At 39.8% G+C, this 12,161-nt stretch overlaps 1 protein-coding gene across 4 annotated transcripts in view; it reads left to right on the top strand.

Annotated features, from left to right (window-relative positions):
• NXT2 (nuclear transport factor 2 like export factor 2) overlaps positions 1-12,161 on the top strand; it is a 67,542-nt gene that overhangs the window by 41,636 nt on the left and 13,745 nt on the right. The window contains exon 1 of one of the 4 annotated variants that reach the window (XM_027687076.1): positions 11,540-11,687. The exons of the other annotated variants lie outside the window; for them this stretch is intronic. The gene's annotated coding sequence lies outside the window, so the exon portion shown is untranslated. Of the gene's footprint in view, positions 1-11,539; positions 11,688-12,161 lie in introns of those variants that run through there. 4 annotated transcript variants of the gene reach the window in all.

Here is a 12,161-nt window from a genome sequence, read left to right as displayed (position 1 = left end):
CACTTCGGATCACTTCCAGTCTCCTTTGGCAGGAGAGGACAAGTCTGTGTTTGAGTCTGCCTTGTCTGTGTTCATATGTGGGTTCATACATGGGCACTGAGCTCCCACTTATCAAACAGGGAACGATGCTCCCTTTGTGTTACATCGCTGTTTCTGCTGTGTCCACTCACTAAATGCCTTCTTCACTATTGCCTGATAGATTAGCAATAAGAAAACACAATATAAACAATATAAACACCAAACGTACAACTTTTTTTTTTATTTAGTCTTCTCATGGCATGTCACTGATTTGATTGACACTCTTTTTATCTAGATGATATCTAGAAGTTTAGTCAGTGGAATGTTTAGCTGGATTTACTCAGATACATTAGATCTGTAAAACATGAGACAAAAATTTTGAGCACATTTATCTAAAAATGTCAGTAATTAACTATGAGCTTGGGAAACACAATGCCCAGAGGTTGTGCAGCATTGTTATTCTCAGACTATCTCCTCATCCTTGATGTAACAACCACTCTGAAGAATGTTGAAGAAGAATGAAGAATCTTTGGAATTGTTTTACTGCTATAAACAGGTTTACACAGCAAATCAAAATTATTTTAGAATCAGTTTAACAGAATTAAAAAGGTTAAGAAAATATGTTAGTATATGCTGGATTTAACAGTTAACAACATTTTAACCTTTATTCGTCTGTTTTCTGCTTTTTATTTCCTCTCTCTTTTCTAGACTATAAATCAGTGGAAGTCCATATTTCTAGACTTTGTTTCAATGATTATTTTTCCAAACCAGGGAGAATAGGAAGAATAAAAAACACAGAACACTCTCCACTAAGCATATAATTATTTCTCCAGTGTCAGCAATACCTGACTGGATTCATGGTGATGAAAGGAAGAATCCCTAACTAATTTCACTTTTTGATATAATTCCTCTTTCAGAGTTCCCTTTACCCTTCAACTATTGCTCAGGAGGGCATTCTGCAGGATAGACAGTACCAAATCAGCATGTCATAGATAACATTTTAGTTGTTTTCCAACTGTTTCATTTTACATATGGATTTAATTTGTTTATCTAACAACAGTTGGGGTAACATGAACACATATTTAGCAAATCTGCAAGATTGTATTATAAAACCCCACAACTATGGTGCTTGCTAGAAGGAAGTGCCCGGAGCCCTCCCAACAGGAATTGTTAATTACCGTCCTCCTCAGCTGCCATAAAGAGCTCATTAAATGCCAAATTATTTCCCTAAACAATGAGTAGCACTGGTTCCTCTTGTGCCTATGTGTTTATTTATTAAGAATTACAACTTCCTTAATTGATACATAGTTCCAAAGGAAAAGGAAATCCAACAGCGAAGGCTATTTTTGAGTCAGTTGTTGTCAAGGAAAACATCAAAAATACTCTTTAATGATGAAAACATGATTAAGTTTTCAAAATTTAAAAAGCAGAAATATTAAACTTTTCCAAATGTCCTCACAATTTATTTTACCCTGAGGCTGATGACATAGGAAATATCAGCCCGATGTGCTCCTTGCTTCTTAAACTTTTGAATGCTTTATAACAGGAGAGTCGAGTTACAGCTCTTCCTCCACTTGAATGGAAGCACTACTTGAACAGCACTATAGCATGCAAAAGCACTCATGTTTGTGGCTGAGGAGAAGAGAGAAAAGACTTTACTTGGGGGAGGTGGACTGAAGATGGCATTACAGGAAGCACTTACAAAGACAAAATAAAGTAGGTGTGTTTTGGGAAAGCGCAGAAACTCAGAAGTCTGAGAAAAACATAAACAAAAATAAAGTAGAATAGGAAAAAAAAACAAACACAAGAAAAAAGAGGAAAGAGAACTTTTGAAATAGTTCCATTATGATATTTGCTGTTAAAGAGTACACCTGTAATGTCTAAAGAAGGGCACATCCTAACAGTGCAGGGTGAGTTTAAGACAACAAACTCACAGAGTTTAACCATGCAAACATAGTGGGTCTGTCCCACATAGCGCAGACTTCTTTATGTTCCACAGAAGCCAATGGGAATAGAATATTCTCAGCATTTCGCAAAATCAAACCCTTGAAAAGTCCAAGAGAAATAATGCATGCTGGCAAAAAATAAAATAAGAAAAAAAAGCAACAATGGTAGTAACAAATAGCGAGACCGAGTACTGTGATAAGTAGTTTGCTGCTGCCTCCTGAGCACAGCTGAAAGGTGGTGGGAGGGCTTGATCAAGACTGTAAAGAGAAGGGAGCAAATGCCATGCAAGTCCTGTAAGACAGGATACCTGCAATGAGAAAAGCTCAGCAAAAACTGTAGCTCAATGCCACAGAATAAGGTGAATAAAAGACATAATGAATATTAAGTTTTGTAGCAGTTGGGCCAGTGCTGGGGCCAAATAACAGAGAGAGATCGTAGGATGGTTTAGATCCAACAGGCTCCTGCAGAAATCAGTGGCAACATTATTAATATTAATAATCATTATAATGAACTCCTGTAGCAGCCCTGCTTGAGGTGCTCATCATTTGGTAATGCTTCTGGAGTCTGCCAGGTCTGACCCTTGCTGGGATCTTTTACAACCCCAAGCAGCACTGGTTGTCAGGAACTGCTAAATGGTAGTTTTTGTTTTTAGCAGAACTTCTCTATTTTATGCTGAGGAGTGTGCCTTCATTTACCACACAGAAAAGTGTATTAAAGGGCAAAATAACAAACCATGTGATCATCAGCATCCTCATTTCACACTGGACATGGTTCTGGCCATACCTCTGTTTTCCCTGGTCACACCAATTTTCTGGGCGTTGCTCTTGGGAAGTACAAAGACTGATGCTTTGCCTGCAAAATAACAGAGAGCTCAGGACACTGTTACTATTTTCATTCGTATTGCACTACATTTATAAATACGTTCAGGAACTTGCAGTGAGTTTTCTCAGAACATGTACAGCATAATCTGAGCCCATTTTTCACGAGCCTTCATTGCTAGTAGACAATAGTAAATGGTAGATTCATCTGAGATATTGTTATATTTTCCTATACTTACCTTTTTGTGGAGGAAAAACCGAATATGTTTGACACACGCACAAGGAATGTTAGTCTGCAATGCAGGTCAATGTAAGCCTACAAAATTCCTCTTGGTTTTACTGCTGGCATTGTCATTAACAGTGTTCTGTGCCTGTTATCTGGTCAGATGAATTCTTTTTCTGTTATTTCAACACATTCCAGTACATTAAGCTTGACGTTGTCATTGATGTGTATGCAGTTTATAAAATAATGTTATGATTACCTCACTGCTTCACTTTGCAATGGAATATCCTCCCTCTGAGCATTCTGCCCCACAGTATGACAATGTCCTGTACCCCTCCCAGTGATTTTCCCCTCAGGAAAATCTATGACTGTGGTTTTCAGAATGATTGAATTACTGTGCTGAAAATGTTGCTGCTGATTTTTTCACATTTCTGCTGCAGGTTGGTGTGAAATGTTATTTGGCCTTGGTGCTGTCTGACTTGGAGCAACTGAACCTGGACACAGGAGTTTGTTTGCTACTTCCTTTCAGAAGCACCCAAACTCCCATTGCTCTGGTTGCAGTCTGGGCCTCTATGGCAGAGCTGTGTCCCACACTGGTGATCTCAGCAGCCAGGCCCCGAGCTGGCAACACTGCCCAGGGCTGAGTGCAGGACCTTCCTCTTGCTGATGTCAACACCACCAAGATCATGTTGCTTGTTGCTGCTCCTCCCCCTGTTCCTACTTACTTGCTTTCCATGTATTCCAGCAGTGAACCATATAGCTCCTAACACATCCCCAGCCATCCCTGTGCCCAGGAATGGATGATGGGGTTTTTTCCCTAGTTCTAATACTGGAGTCATCAAAAAAGCCGGGAATGTGGTCAGGCACGGTCGCACTAAAACATTACCTTACCAAGCTTCTGTCCTTGACTCCTGAGATGAAGAGTTCAAGCTCATTCTCTCCTTTGCCAGCTGGAGAGAGCAAGCATTTCCCAGTTTACTTTCTCCTGAAGATCTTAGCTCTTTTATTGTCACATGGACACATCTGATGTAGTGGATCTTTGGAACAACATTTTTCCTCTAAAACATGTCAGTGCTTCATGTTTTGATCCAAGCCAGCAGCCAGCAGTCAGGCATCGCCTCCTGAGAATCCAAAGAGTTGAAAAGCCCTTTCTGTCTCCTAACACAATGTAACTAAATAATTTGGTTCCCAGGATGTACCTTTGGGGAACTGCAGCAGGGATACCAGCAAAGACATGTTGAAAAGAAGGAAGAAATGTAAATTAAATGGAGAGATACATGTGAAGGGAGGGAGCATGCAATGAGGTGCTGAAAAGAGGAGAGGGGTTAAATACTGAAATTTCCATGAGAAGGCAGGCTGAGAAGGACAAGGCACAAAAAGAGCACTAAGGCTAAAGAAGAGAGGGAGAAGAATCAATGAAGAGATGTAAAACTCAGTTCTGACAGACAAACTATCAAGACAAGTAAAGAACAACAGGCAGAAGATTACGTATAATTTTTTGTACTATGTTGCTGAGTGGTCTTTGCAAGGTAGGGAGGCTCCTGTGTGCATGTGGTGTGCTGAGAACTGCTGGGAGGATTCCCTCTTGGAGCAGTGTGAAAAGGGTGTATCCCCTTTTTTGTATCACTTTCATCTGGAAAGAAATGTATGTTTCCATTCCAAAAGTGCCTGAAGAATTGAAATACCACTAGGTAAGTAGAAACAATTGTGAGATGAGAGACAAATACCTGGGCAAGTTCCTTTGCAAATCACTGGTGCAGACATAGGAAGCAGGTTGGTCCTCATCATTAGTGTTACCATCTTTCTTCCAAGTTTACCATGAAATTTAATCATCGTACAGAGACTGCTAACTTTAACCCTCATTAGGGAATAAATAAAAATAGACTGTACTCCAGGAGCTAGATTCCCAACTCAGTGAGTAATTACTTTGATTTCAGGGTTTATAACAACATCACTGCTTGGAATGTTTTCTCTCTCCCTGTGTCCAAATTGCTTTGTCTATGCAAGCTTCCATGTTTGGACTTATAAATACAAAAGCATATTTTATTAAGGGAAGCAAATTAAATTTTTTTCCTTATAGATGTGCCTGCTTTCAAGGCACTTGGCACCCTCACCCCTGTTAGGAAGCCCTGAGTTTTCAGGGATGGGATGTCCACCAGTGCAAATGAGACAGGTGTTAGTTTATTTGGAATAGCTGCCAGTGTTGTGGCACGTAAACCTGTGCCATTCCATGGATCCTGTGACAACACGTCACAGGTTGCAGAGAGGTCATACCACCTCGAGGGTGCAGGGACAGGCTTAAGTTCAAAACAGGGCAAATTTGTAATTATTCAAGGGGTTATGTTATTTCACAACCCTTTCACAGCTAGAATTTTCCCCAGCTTGCCTATTCTTATGTCCTGAACTTCAGTCTAAGACACATTAAGAAAGCAGTATACAGATTTGGGCTTATGGGTTGAAAAATTAAGTAAAATTCTTTATTTTGAAGTATCATCCCTACATGACCACAATCCACCTGTTTTTTTAGAGGACTAGTGAATTCTTTTCTAATAAAATGGGTGGAGGAAAGGGGAATTTATTGCTCATGAAGTGCCTGTTCAGAACTTGACTGTTATGTCTACATCCTAAAACATTATGCAGGAAGATAAAAATGTTGTTCATGTTAATAAATTACAATTTGTTTATAAACTTCCATTCTCAAATGAGTAAACATTACATGCATCTACTCTAAGCCTAAAATCCTTAATCATTTAATTTGGTTTAGATTGTACTGCTGGTCCATCCACACTGGTACACTGGTGTAACTCAATTGACTGTTGCTGTAAAATTTGCAGAAATTTGACTGGAAGCTAATCTAGTCCATGTCACACTTTTTTAACCTTATTTCCTGTTTATACAAGCATCCCATTGCTGTAAGGAATCCCAACAAACTGCTTAAGAAAACAGTTTAAAGTAACCTGAGAGAATCAACAGAACATTGCTCTTTCTAGAATTTTATCCTCTAAACCTTCCTCTATGTAAACTAACATGTTTTTATTATAGTTCAAGTCTTCACTGGGATGTAAGTGAAGTTATAATTCCCTGTGCCTGTTTTAAGATTCTGTACTATTCCTGGTATGGATATGCATGGTCTTGAAAGTCAGATGGACTTGTAAAGCAAGTGATGCTAAGGTTTTTCACAGCAGGAGGCAGGTGGATGGATACAGGAGACATACTCTGGCAGCACAGAAATGGAATTGAGGAAGCTCCATGCCTTTTACTTACAGACCCTTTGCAGTCTCCTGACCCTACTGTCTCAGTTTTAATTGCCTTAGAATTTCTAGTTCAGAGTTTGTTTACAGCACTGGCTTCTTTTTCTTGATAGTTGTTCAAGGTCGTGAAGATCTGCCTAAAAATAAGAATTAGAACATGTCCCTTGTGCATATTTCTGTCTCCTTTCTCTAATGAGACCAACCAGAGAGCAACTGACACCGATCCTGGCAGTCTGGGTTGGATACAGAACATTGCTGAATACACCAGTGAGTGCTGCTCTCGGTGCTCAGTGGCTCTGTGATTCCTCCTGGCAAAGGACCAACACTGTAACCTGAGTGAAGCTGCAAGGAAGTGATGTGCTCTGTGCAGAACTCTCTTTGAGAGCAGAAGTCAAAGTTTGTACTCAATGTGCACAGAAACCTTTACAGATCAGTGACAAAATTCCCTTGGTTCTCAACAGTCTTCAGAGTCTGGGACATCTAGTGTAAATAATGACAAAATTCCGTTTCTCTATTAATCTATCAGGCTATTGCATACTCCAGAGCCCATTTTAAATTATCATCATCATTATGAATTTAAGTGTATTTTGTCCTTTTTCGGCAGTTGACTGTGCTAAGGTGTGTTCCATCACTGTCATTTTACCTTCTTGTCTTTCTGCTTGAAATTGAAAGAGAACTTGTAAGCATTTATTGTTGTTCTGTACCTATGTGCCACATCATCTTATTCCAAACATCTGTGAATATAAAAATAATTCACTTTTCCAATATTTTCCCATACCTTTGCTTTAGTGGTATTTATGAGACACTCAAAGGAACTGTGTTTGAAGATCCTTTATTACAATGTGATTTGCAAACTTCAGTAATACTAATTTACTTTTGTTTTTGTGGCTAGGATGTTAGACTGAGACCTAACGTACTAAAAAGCTGTAGCTCTGTGTGGGATGTGCGTAGCCTCTTTTAGGTTGTTTAAGAAACATTTTGATATTCCAGAACATTCCCTTATCACGTCCTTGAAAATATCTTACATTTTCTGCAATCCACTGAATTCCAAAAATATTCTACAATTTTGTCAGATCTTAAATACATTAAAATTCTTATTCCCTCTCCTTTTGCTCTATCCCTAGAATGGTTTGAATAACAAGCAGGAATCTTCACTAAAAACACAAGAATCACCTCTTCTTCCAGAGGAATCTGTTTGATTTTTTGCAGGTTCTCAACATGATGTCATCAATTCCAGCTGGACTCCATGAGGTTGCTGGTTCTTTTGCTCTCCCATTTATAGAGTGCTGCGTTTGGAATTAAATTATTTATGTTACTGTTAAATACTGTTACTGATTTTGCAGTTGGTGCGGGGAAGCCTGAGGACTTGGTTCAGCTGGTGGCTGCCAGTGGTAAAAGGAGTTTGTAAGAACAACTTTATCTATAAAGTTTTGTCGCAGTGCTTTAGGCTTTTAAGGACCAGTGTCCCGAGCCCAGTCTGGTCCTCATCTAAGGTGAATAAAAGTGCTCTGAGTTTTGGCAGTTCTGGGACAAGAAATTCGGGCACCTGCAGTCCAGGGGCTGGTGTGATCAGCGCACTGAACGGGAACGCCCAGAGCGCTCAGAGCCGCAATCCCATGCACGGCTGTGTGGCTGTGCTCGGGAACGCTGACAAATACATCTTCCAGCTTTTCGTTCCTTACTCTCGGAAAGCAAAGTCTGGTGGAAAGTAAACAGATTGCGCCAAACGCCGTCCTTTAGACTTTGCTCTGGCCGTGCCCCGCCGCTTGCCGAGCCACGGGCCGGGCCCTCACAGCCCGGCAGCGCTGTGGGGAGCGGCGCGACGGCGACACGCGTCGGTGAGGAGCGGAACGGGCCCCTCAGGGAAATTCCGTCATTGGATCGCGGGATGATTTGGGTCGGGAGCGGCCTTAAAGCCCATCTCGTCCCAACCCCCTGCCATGGGCAGGGACACCTTCCACTAGACCAGGTTACTCCAAGCCCCGGCCAGCCTGGCCTTGAACAATTCCAGGGATGGGGCAGCCACACCAGTACCAGGGCCTCACCACCCTCACAGTTCCAAATTTCTAATCTAAACATACCCTCTTTTAGTTTAAAACCATTAAAACCCCTTGTCCAACCACAACAGGCCCTGCTAAAAAGTCTATCCCCATCTTTCTTTAAGTACTGGAAGGCCACAATAAGGTCTCCCCGGAGCCTTTGTCTCTCTGGGCTGAACGACCCCAACTTTCTCACCCTCTTCTCACAGAAAATGTGTCTTTTTCTTTCCATGACTCTGTCTTTTTTATATTCAATGAATTTAAAGATCAGCATCAGTAAGTGCAGTAAAAGGCTTATCCTTCTTTACTTGAATGATGGAGACATACGTTATCTGCTGTTTGTTTTTGAATGTTTCTTTACACCACGGATTGCCCTTTAAAAATCCTTGATGGTTAATCAAATCCCATTTTTTGAGGAATAACATTTTGGGTGACTTACTATGATAAGTCCCCATTGTTGATCCAAAAAGGATAATTTAAAAAAACGTCTATATGGTATTCATTATTCTTCAGTTCAGTCCAAAAAAGGAAGAAAATCTGTTATGAGGCATCAGCAAGCCCTGGATGCACACAGCTGAGAGGAAAGCAGGTCATTTTCAGGGACCTGCTTGTGTAGAGTTTCATAAAATGCACAATTCTAAAAGTGCTCTCAGTGGGAAGGTTTTTTGAAGAGAGTTTTCTTGTCTGTTGACTTGCTGTATGTTGTGAGCAGTTTAAGATAACATGCTGAGTATTTTCATTCATGCCATATTCTTCTGTGCCACAAACAGTACTTACAAAGAAGAAATTAGGTGGATAATTGTTTGGCAGGTTCTGTCTCTGCTAACTAGATTTCCCATCCATTATGTGCTTTACTGGCTCTATTATTATCCACTGGAATATACTTTCAAACCAATTTTTTCAGGATGCAATTTGATCTACTTTTTTCATTACCTTCACTCCGGGTGCTTATCTCCTACAGTTCATAAAGCATCTATTTAGATGGGTACACTTCTGTTCTCTCAGTTCTTCAGAGATATTATATGACTGTCTTCAATTTCCACATTTTCTTGTTACACATATTTGTGTGGTGATTTAATCAACTCTCAGCTTCAAAGCTTGCTTGTGTTAGGAAGTGTTTCAGGTCTACCTCTCCATTTCTAAGCGCTTGCCTATCACATAATGTTGCTTCATTTCCTGTTGAATATCTTCTTCACCACAGTCCTCCTAGTTGCTCAACCCTGTAATAACATGCTGCTTCATTCATTGAGTATTCAAATTCCACTGCTTCATGCAAAACATTCCCTAATAACATGTCTAATAAACATACTTATTCTTTCCCCACAGCTGTGACTGTAAGGTCACTCCCCAGCCCTGACTGTTGTAACATCTTCCATAATTTCCATGATCTGGAATTTCCCTCTCCCTTCTCCCCCAAAGTTTATATAAAATGAATTTGTTAGTCTCATGTTCTTAGCCCGGCAATTTGACCAGACCCTTCCATCGTCTCTGCCACATAATTTGATCTATCAGACATTACTTTCCACTTCCCCTTACTTAAGCATCCTTAGCTCACAGTGAACTACCTTGAACTTGACCTTTTTGGAGATGCTGCAGGCCCTGTAACTCTGACTAGAGTTGCACTGAAACCCTGCACACTATGTAGGAAAAAATGCTCCAGACGTAGAGACAGAATCAAAATGTGACATTTTCCAGTATTTCAAACCCCAGAGAGAATGCCTGATGACAAATTTAACAAGCAATTGTTTGTGTCAGACAGTATGACAACTATTGAGCAAACAGCTGTTGCTCCAGATGGAATATGTATGACAGCTGGTGGGTCCAGGTGCATTGCTCTGGAATAAACCAACGTGCCAATGCTCTGTTGGTTTATTCCTGGCTGCCTTCATGGCATTTAAGCCAGTTTCTTGGATGCTCTGCTCTCAATCCCTAAGAAACAATTTCTTGCACAGTGGTGTATTAATGTGTTGAAATGTAAATAAAAAGGAGAAGATTTATAATGAATCTTGATAAGAATTTAGGGACACAGCCTATTATAATTCTATGAGTATATTCACCTTTTTTTAAATCACAATTACAGGAGATGCTCGCTTTTCCTGTACTTTGTCTTTTAGATATACTGACGTTGTGCAGAAGCAGAGAGAATATTTTACCTGTAGATAGCTTATCTGTATCTTCATTTTCCCATTGGGACACTGTGCCAGGTGCAACAATGGCTGAACCTTTATAGAGGAAATTGCCTCCTTTCTGGGAACTGAACCTGGATTGATAGTAAATGCCAGCCAGGTCCCTGAATAAGATTTGACTGGGTTTAAAAGTGTGCCCTGAATCCTGCTATTACCTGATCTGTTTTAGTGCCCCAAAAGGAAAGAATATCTCTCAGTGTCCTTACAAAATAATCTTGAAATATAAATCCAAAGGTCATCTAGGAAATCTCTCATGTTTCTGACTTCATTCATATGGTCTTCCTCTTTCTGAAGAGAATTCATATCTAGAGAATAGCAACATGGAGAAACAGTATTTTTAAAGATGATAATCCCTTTTCTCACTTTGATGTAATGTCTTAGGGCTTGTTTTTTTTCTGAGTGTTTACCTTTCTTATCTGTTTGGTGATAAAATCGTAAAGGTTCTTGTAAATCACTCACAGCTTGTGTTCCTCCCCTACTTACTACTATGTTTTTTAAATATATTTCTCATTGGCAGACTAGTGAAATCATGGGAGTTAATAATCAGATTTAGTGTTCTTTGGTGAATCAGTATTTACACTGCAGTAATGCAGAGTTTGTTATTAATAACTGCAGTGGGAATGGAAGTTCATCCTACTGAGTATTTGGTAAATACAGTACAAATGTTGCAGGAAGATTCCTGTGTGATTCATTCCAAAGGCTGTAACTTCTCAAAGAAAAATAGATTAGGCTGTTACAGAAGAGGTTAGGCACTGACCTAGCTTTGGGTCTTCATAAATATGTAGAACCTATAAAAGAGTAAAGGTGAAAAAGGAAGCTTGTGCCTGGAATTGCTCTTAAGCCTTTCTTCTCATTGCTGTTTTAGCAGGTATTCCTTAAAATTATTGGAGGAATGGGCACATTCACAATCAGATCTTACATTTTTCTTTTGGTCTAACTCAGGTCTTAGAATACTTGGGAAAAAGAAGATTAGATGGTGCCCTCTATGCAAGTCTTCACTAGCAAAGATGGCAGACTTACTGTTTTGTCACCAGGGGCAACCTTTTGGGACATCTGAGTTCCAGGATCTCCATGGCTGTTCCAAGTCTACACTGCCTTCAAAGGAAGCACAGAGAGGGGGTTGCCTTCACAGTGCCAGCAAAACAATTGAGAATCAGCTCATTTTGTGCAGCTCTTCCTTCCCTGACAGCCCTTCCTGTTAAAAGGTTTGTGAATGAGAAACTTTTCTTATTGTAGGTACAAAGTCACATCCCCTCTGATGCTAAAAATTTATCATCTGAGTTCTGAGATGTGTCTCCTCTTGTTTTCATCTTATATGTATGTACAAGGTTAGAAGGAACAGGGGGATAAAAACAGCTCATAAAAAACAAACAGAAAAATTCCAAATATTCAGGTCTATTCCAACTGCTGTCTCAGAGGAAATCTAATGCACAGTTCCAGCTGATGAAGGACCAACAGGGAAACTCACATCTCTTTTGTGAGTTCTCCCAAAATTACAGTAATTATTTTTATTTAAGAAAAATAATTCAATAAAAGCAATGACATGTTGAAATTGTAACAGGAGGAAAATAATAGAGTTGTTTTGAGTTGCAATGCATTGGATACCTAAACTGCTTGATATTTTAACTTTGTCTATATTTGTTTGTAATTTGAAATTGTTCTGATGCCTATTGATTAGT

This window comes from Neopelma chrysocephalum, unplaced genomic scaffold (assembly GCF_003984885.1).
Source record: "Neopelma chrysocephalum unplaced genomic scaffold, ASM398488v2 Primary Assembly neopelma1_73, whole genome shotgun sequence".
NCBI lineage: Eukaryota > Metazoa > Chordata > Aves > Passeriformes > Pipridae > Neopelma > Neopelma chrysocephalum.
The sequence above is the reverse complement of the archived record's forward strand: the minus strand, read 5'-3'. Positions and strand labels throughout refer to the sequence as shown.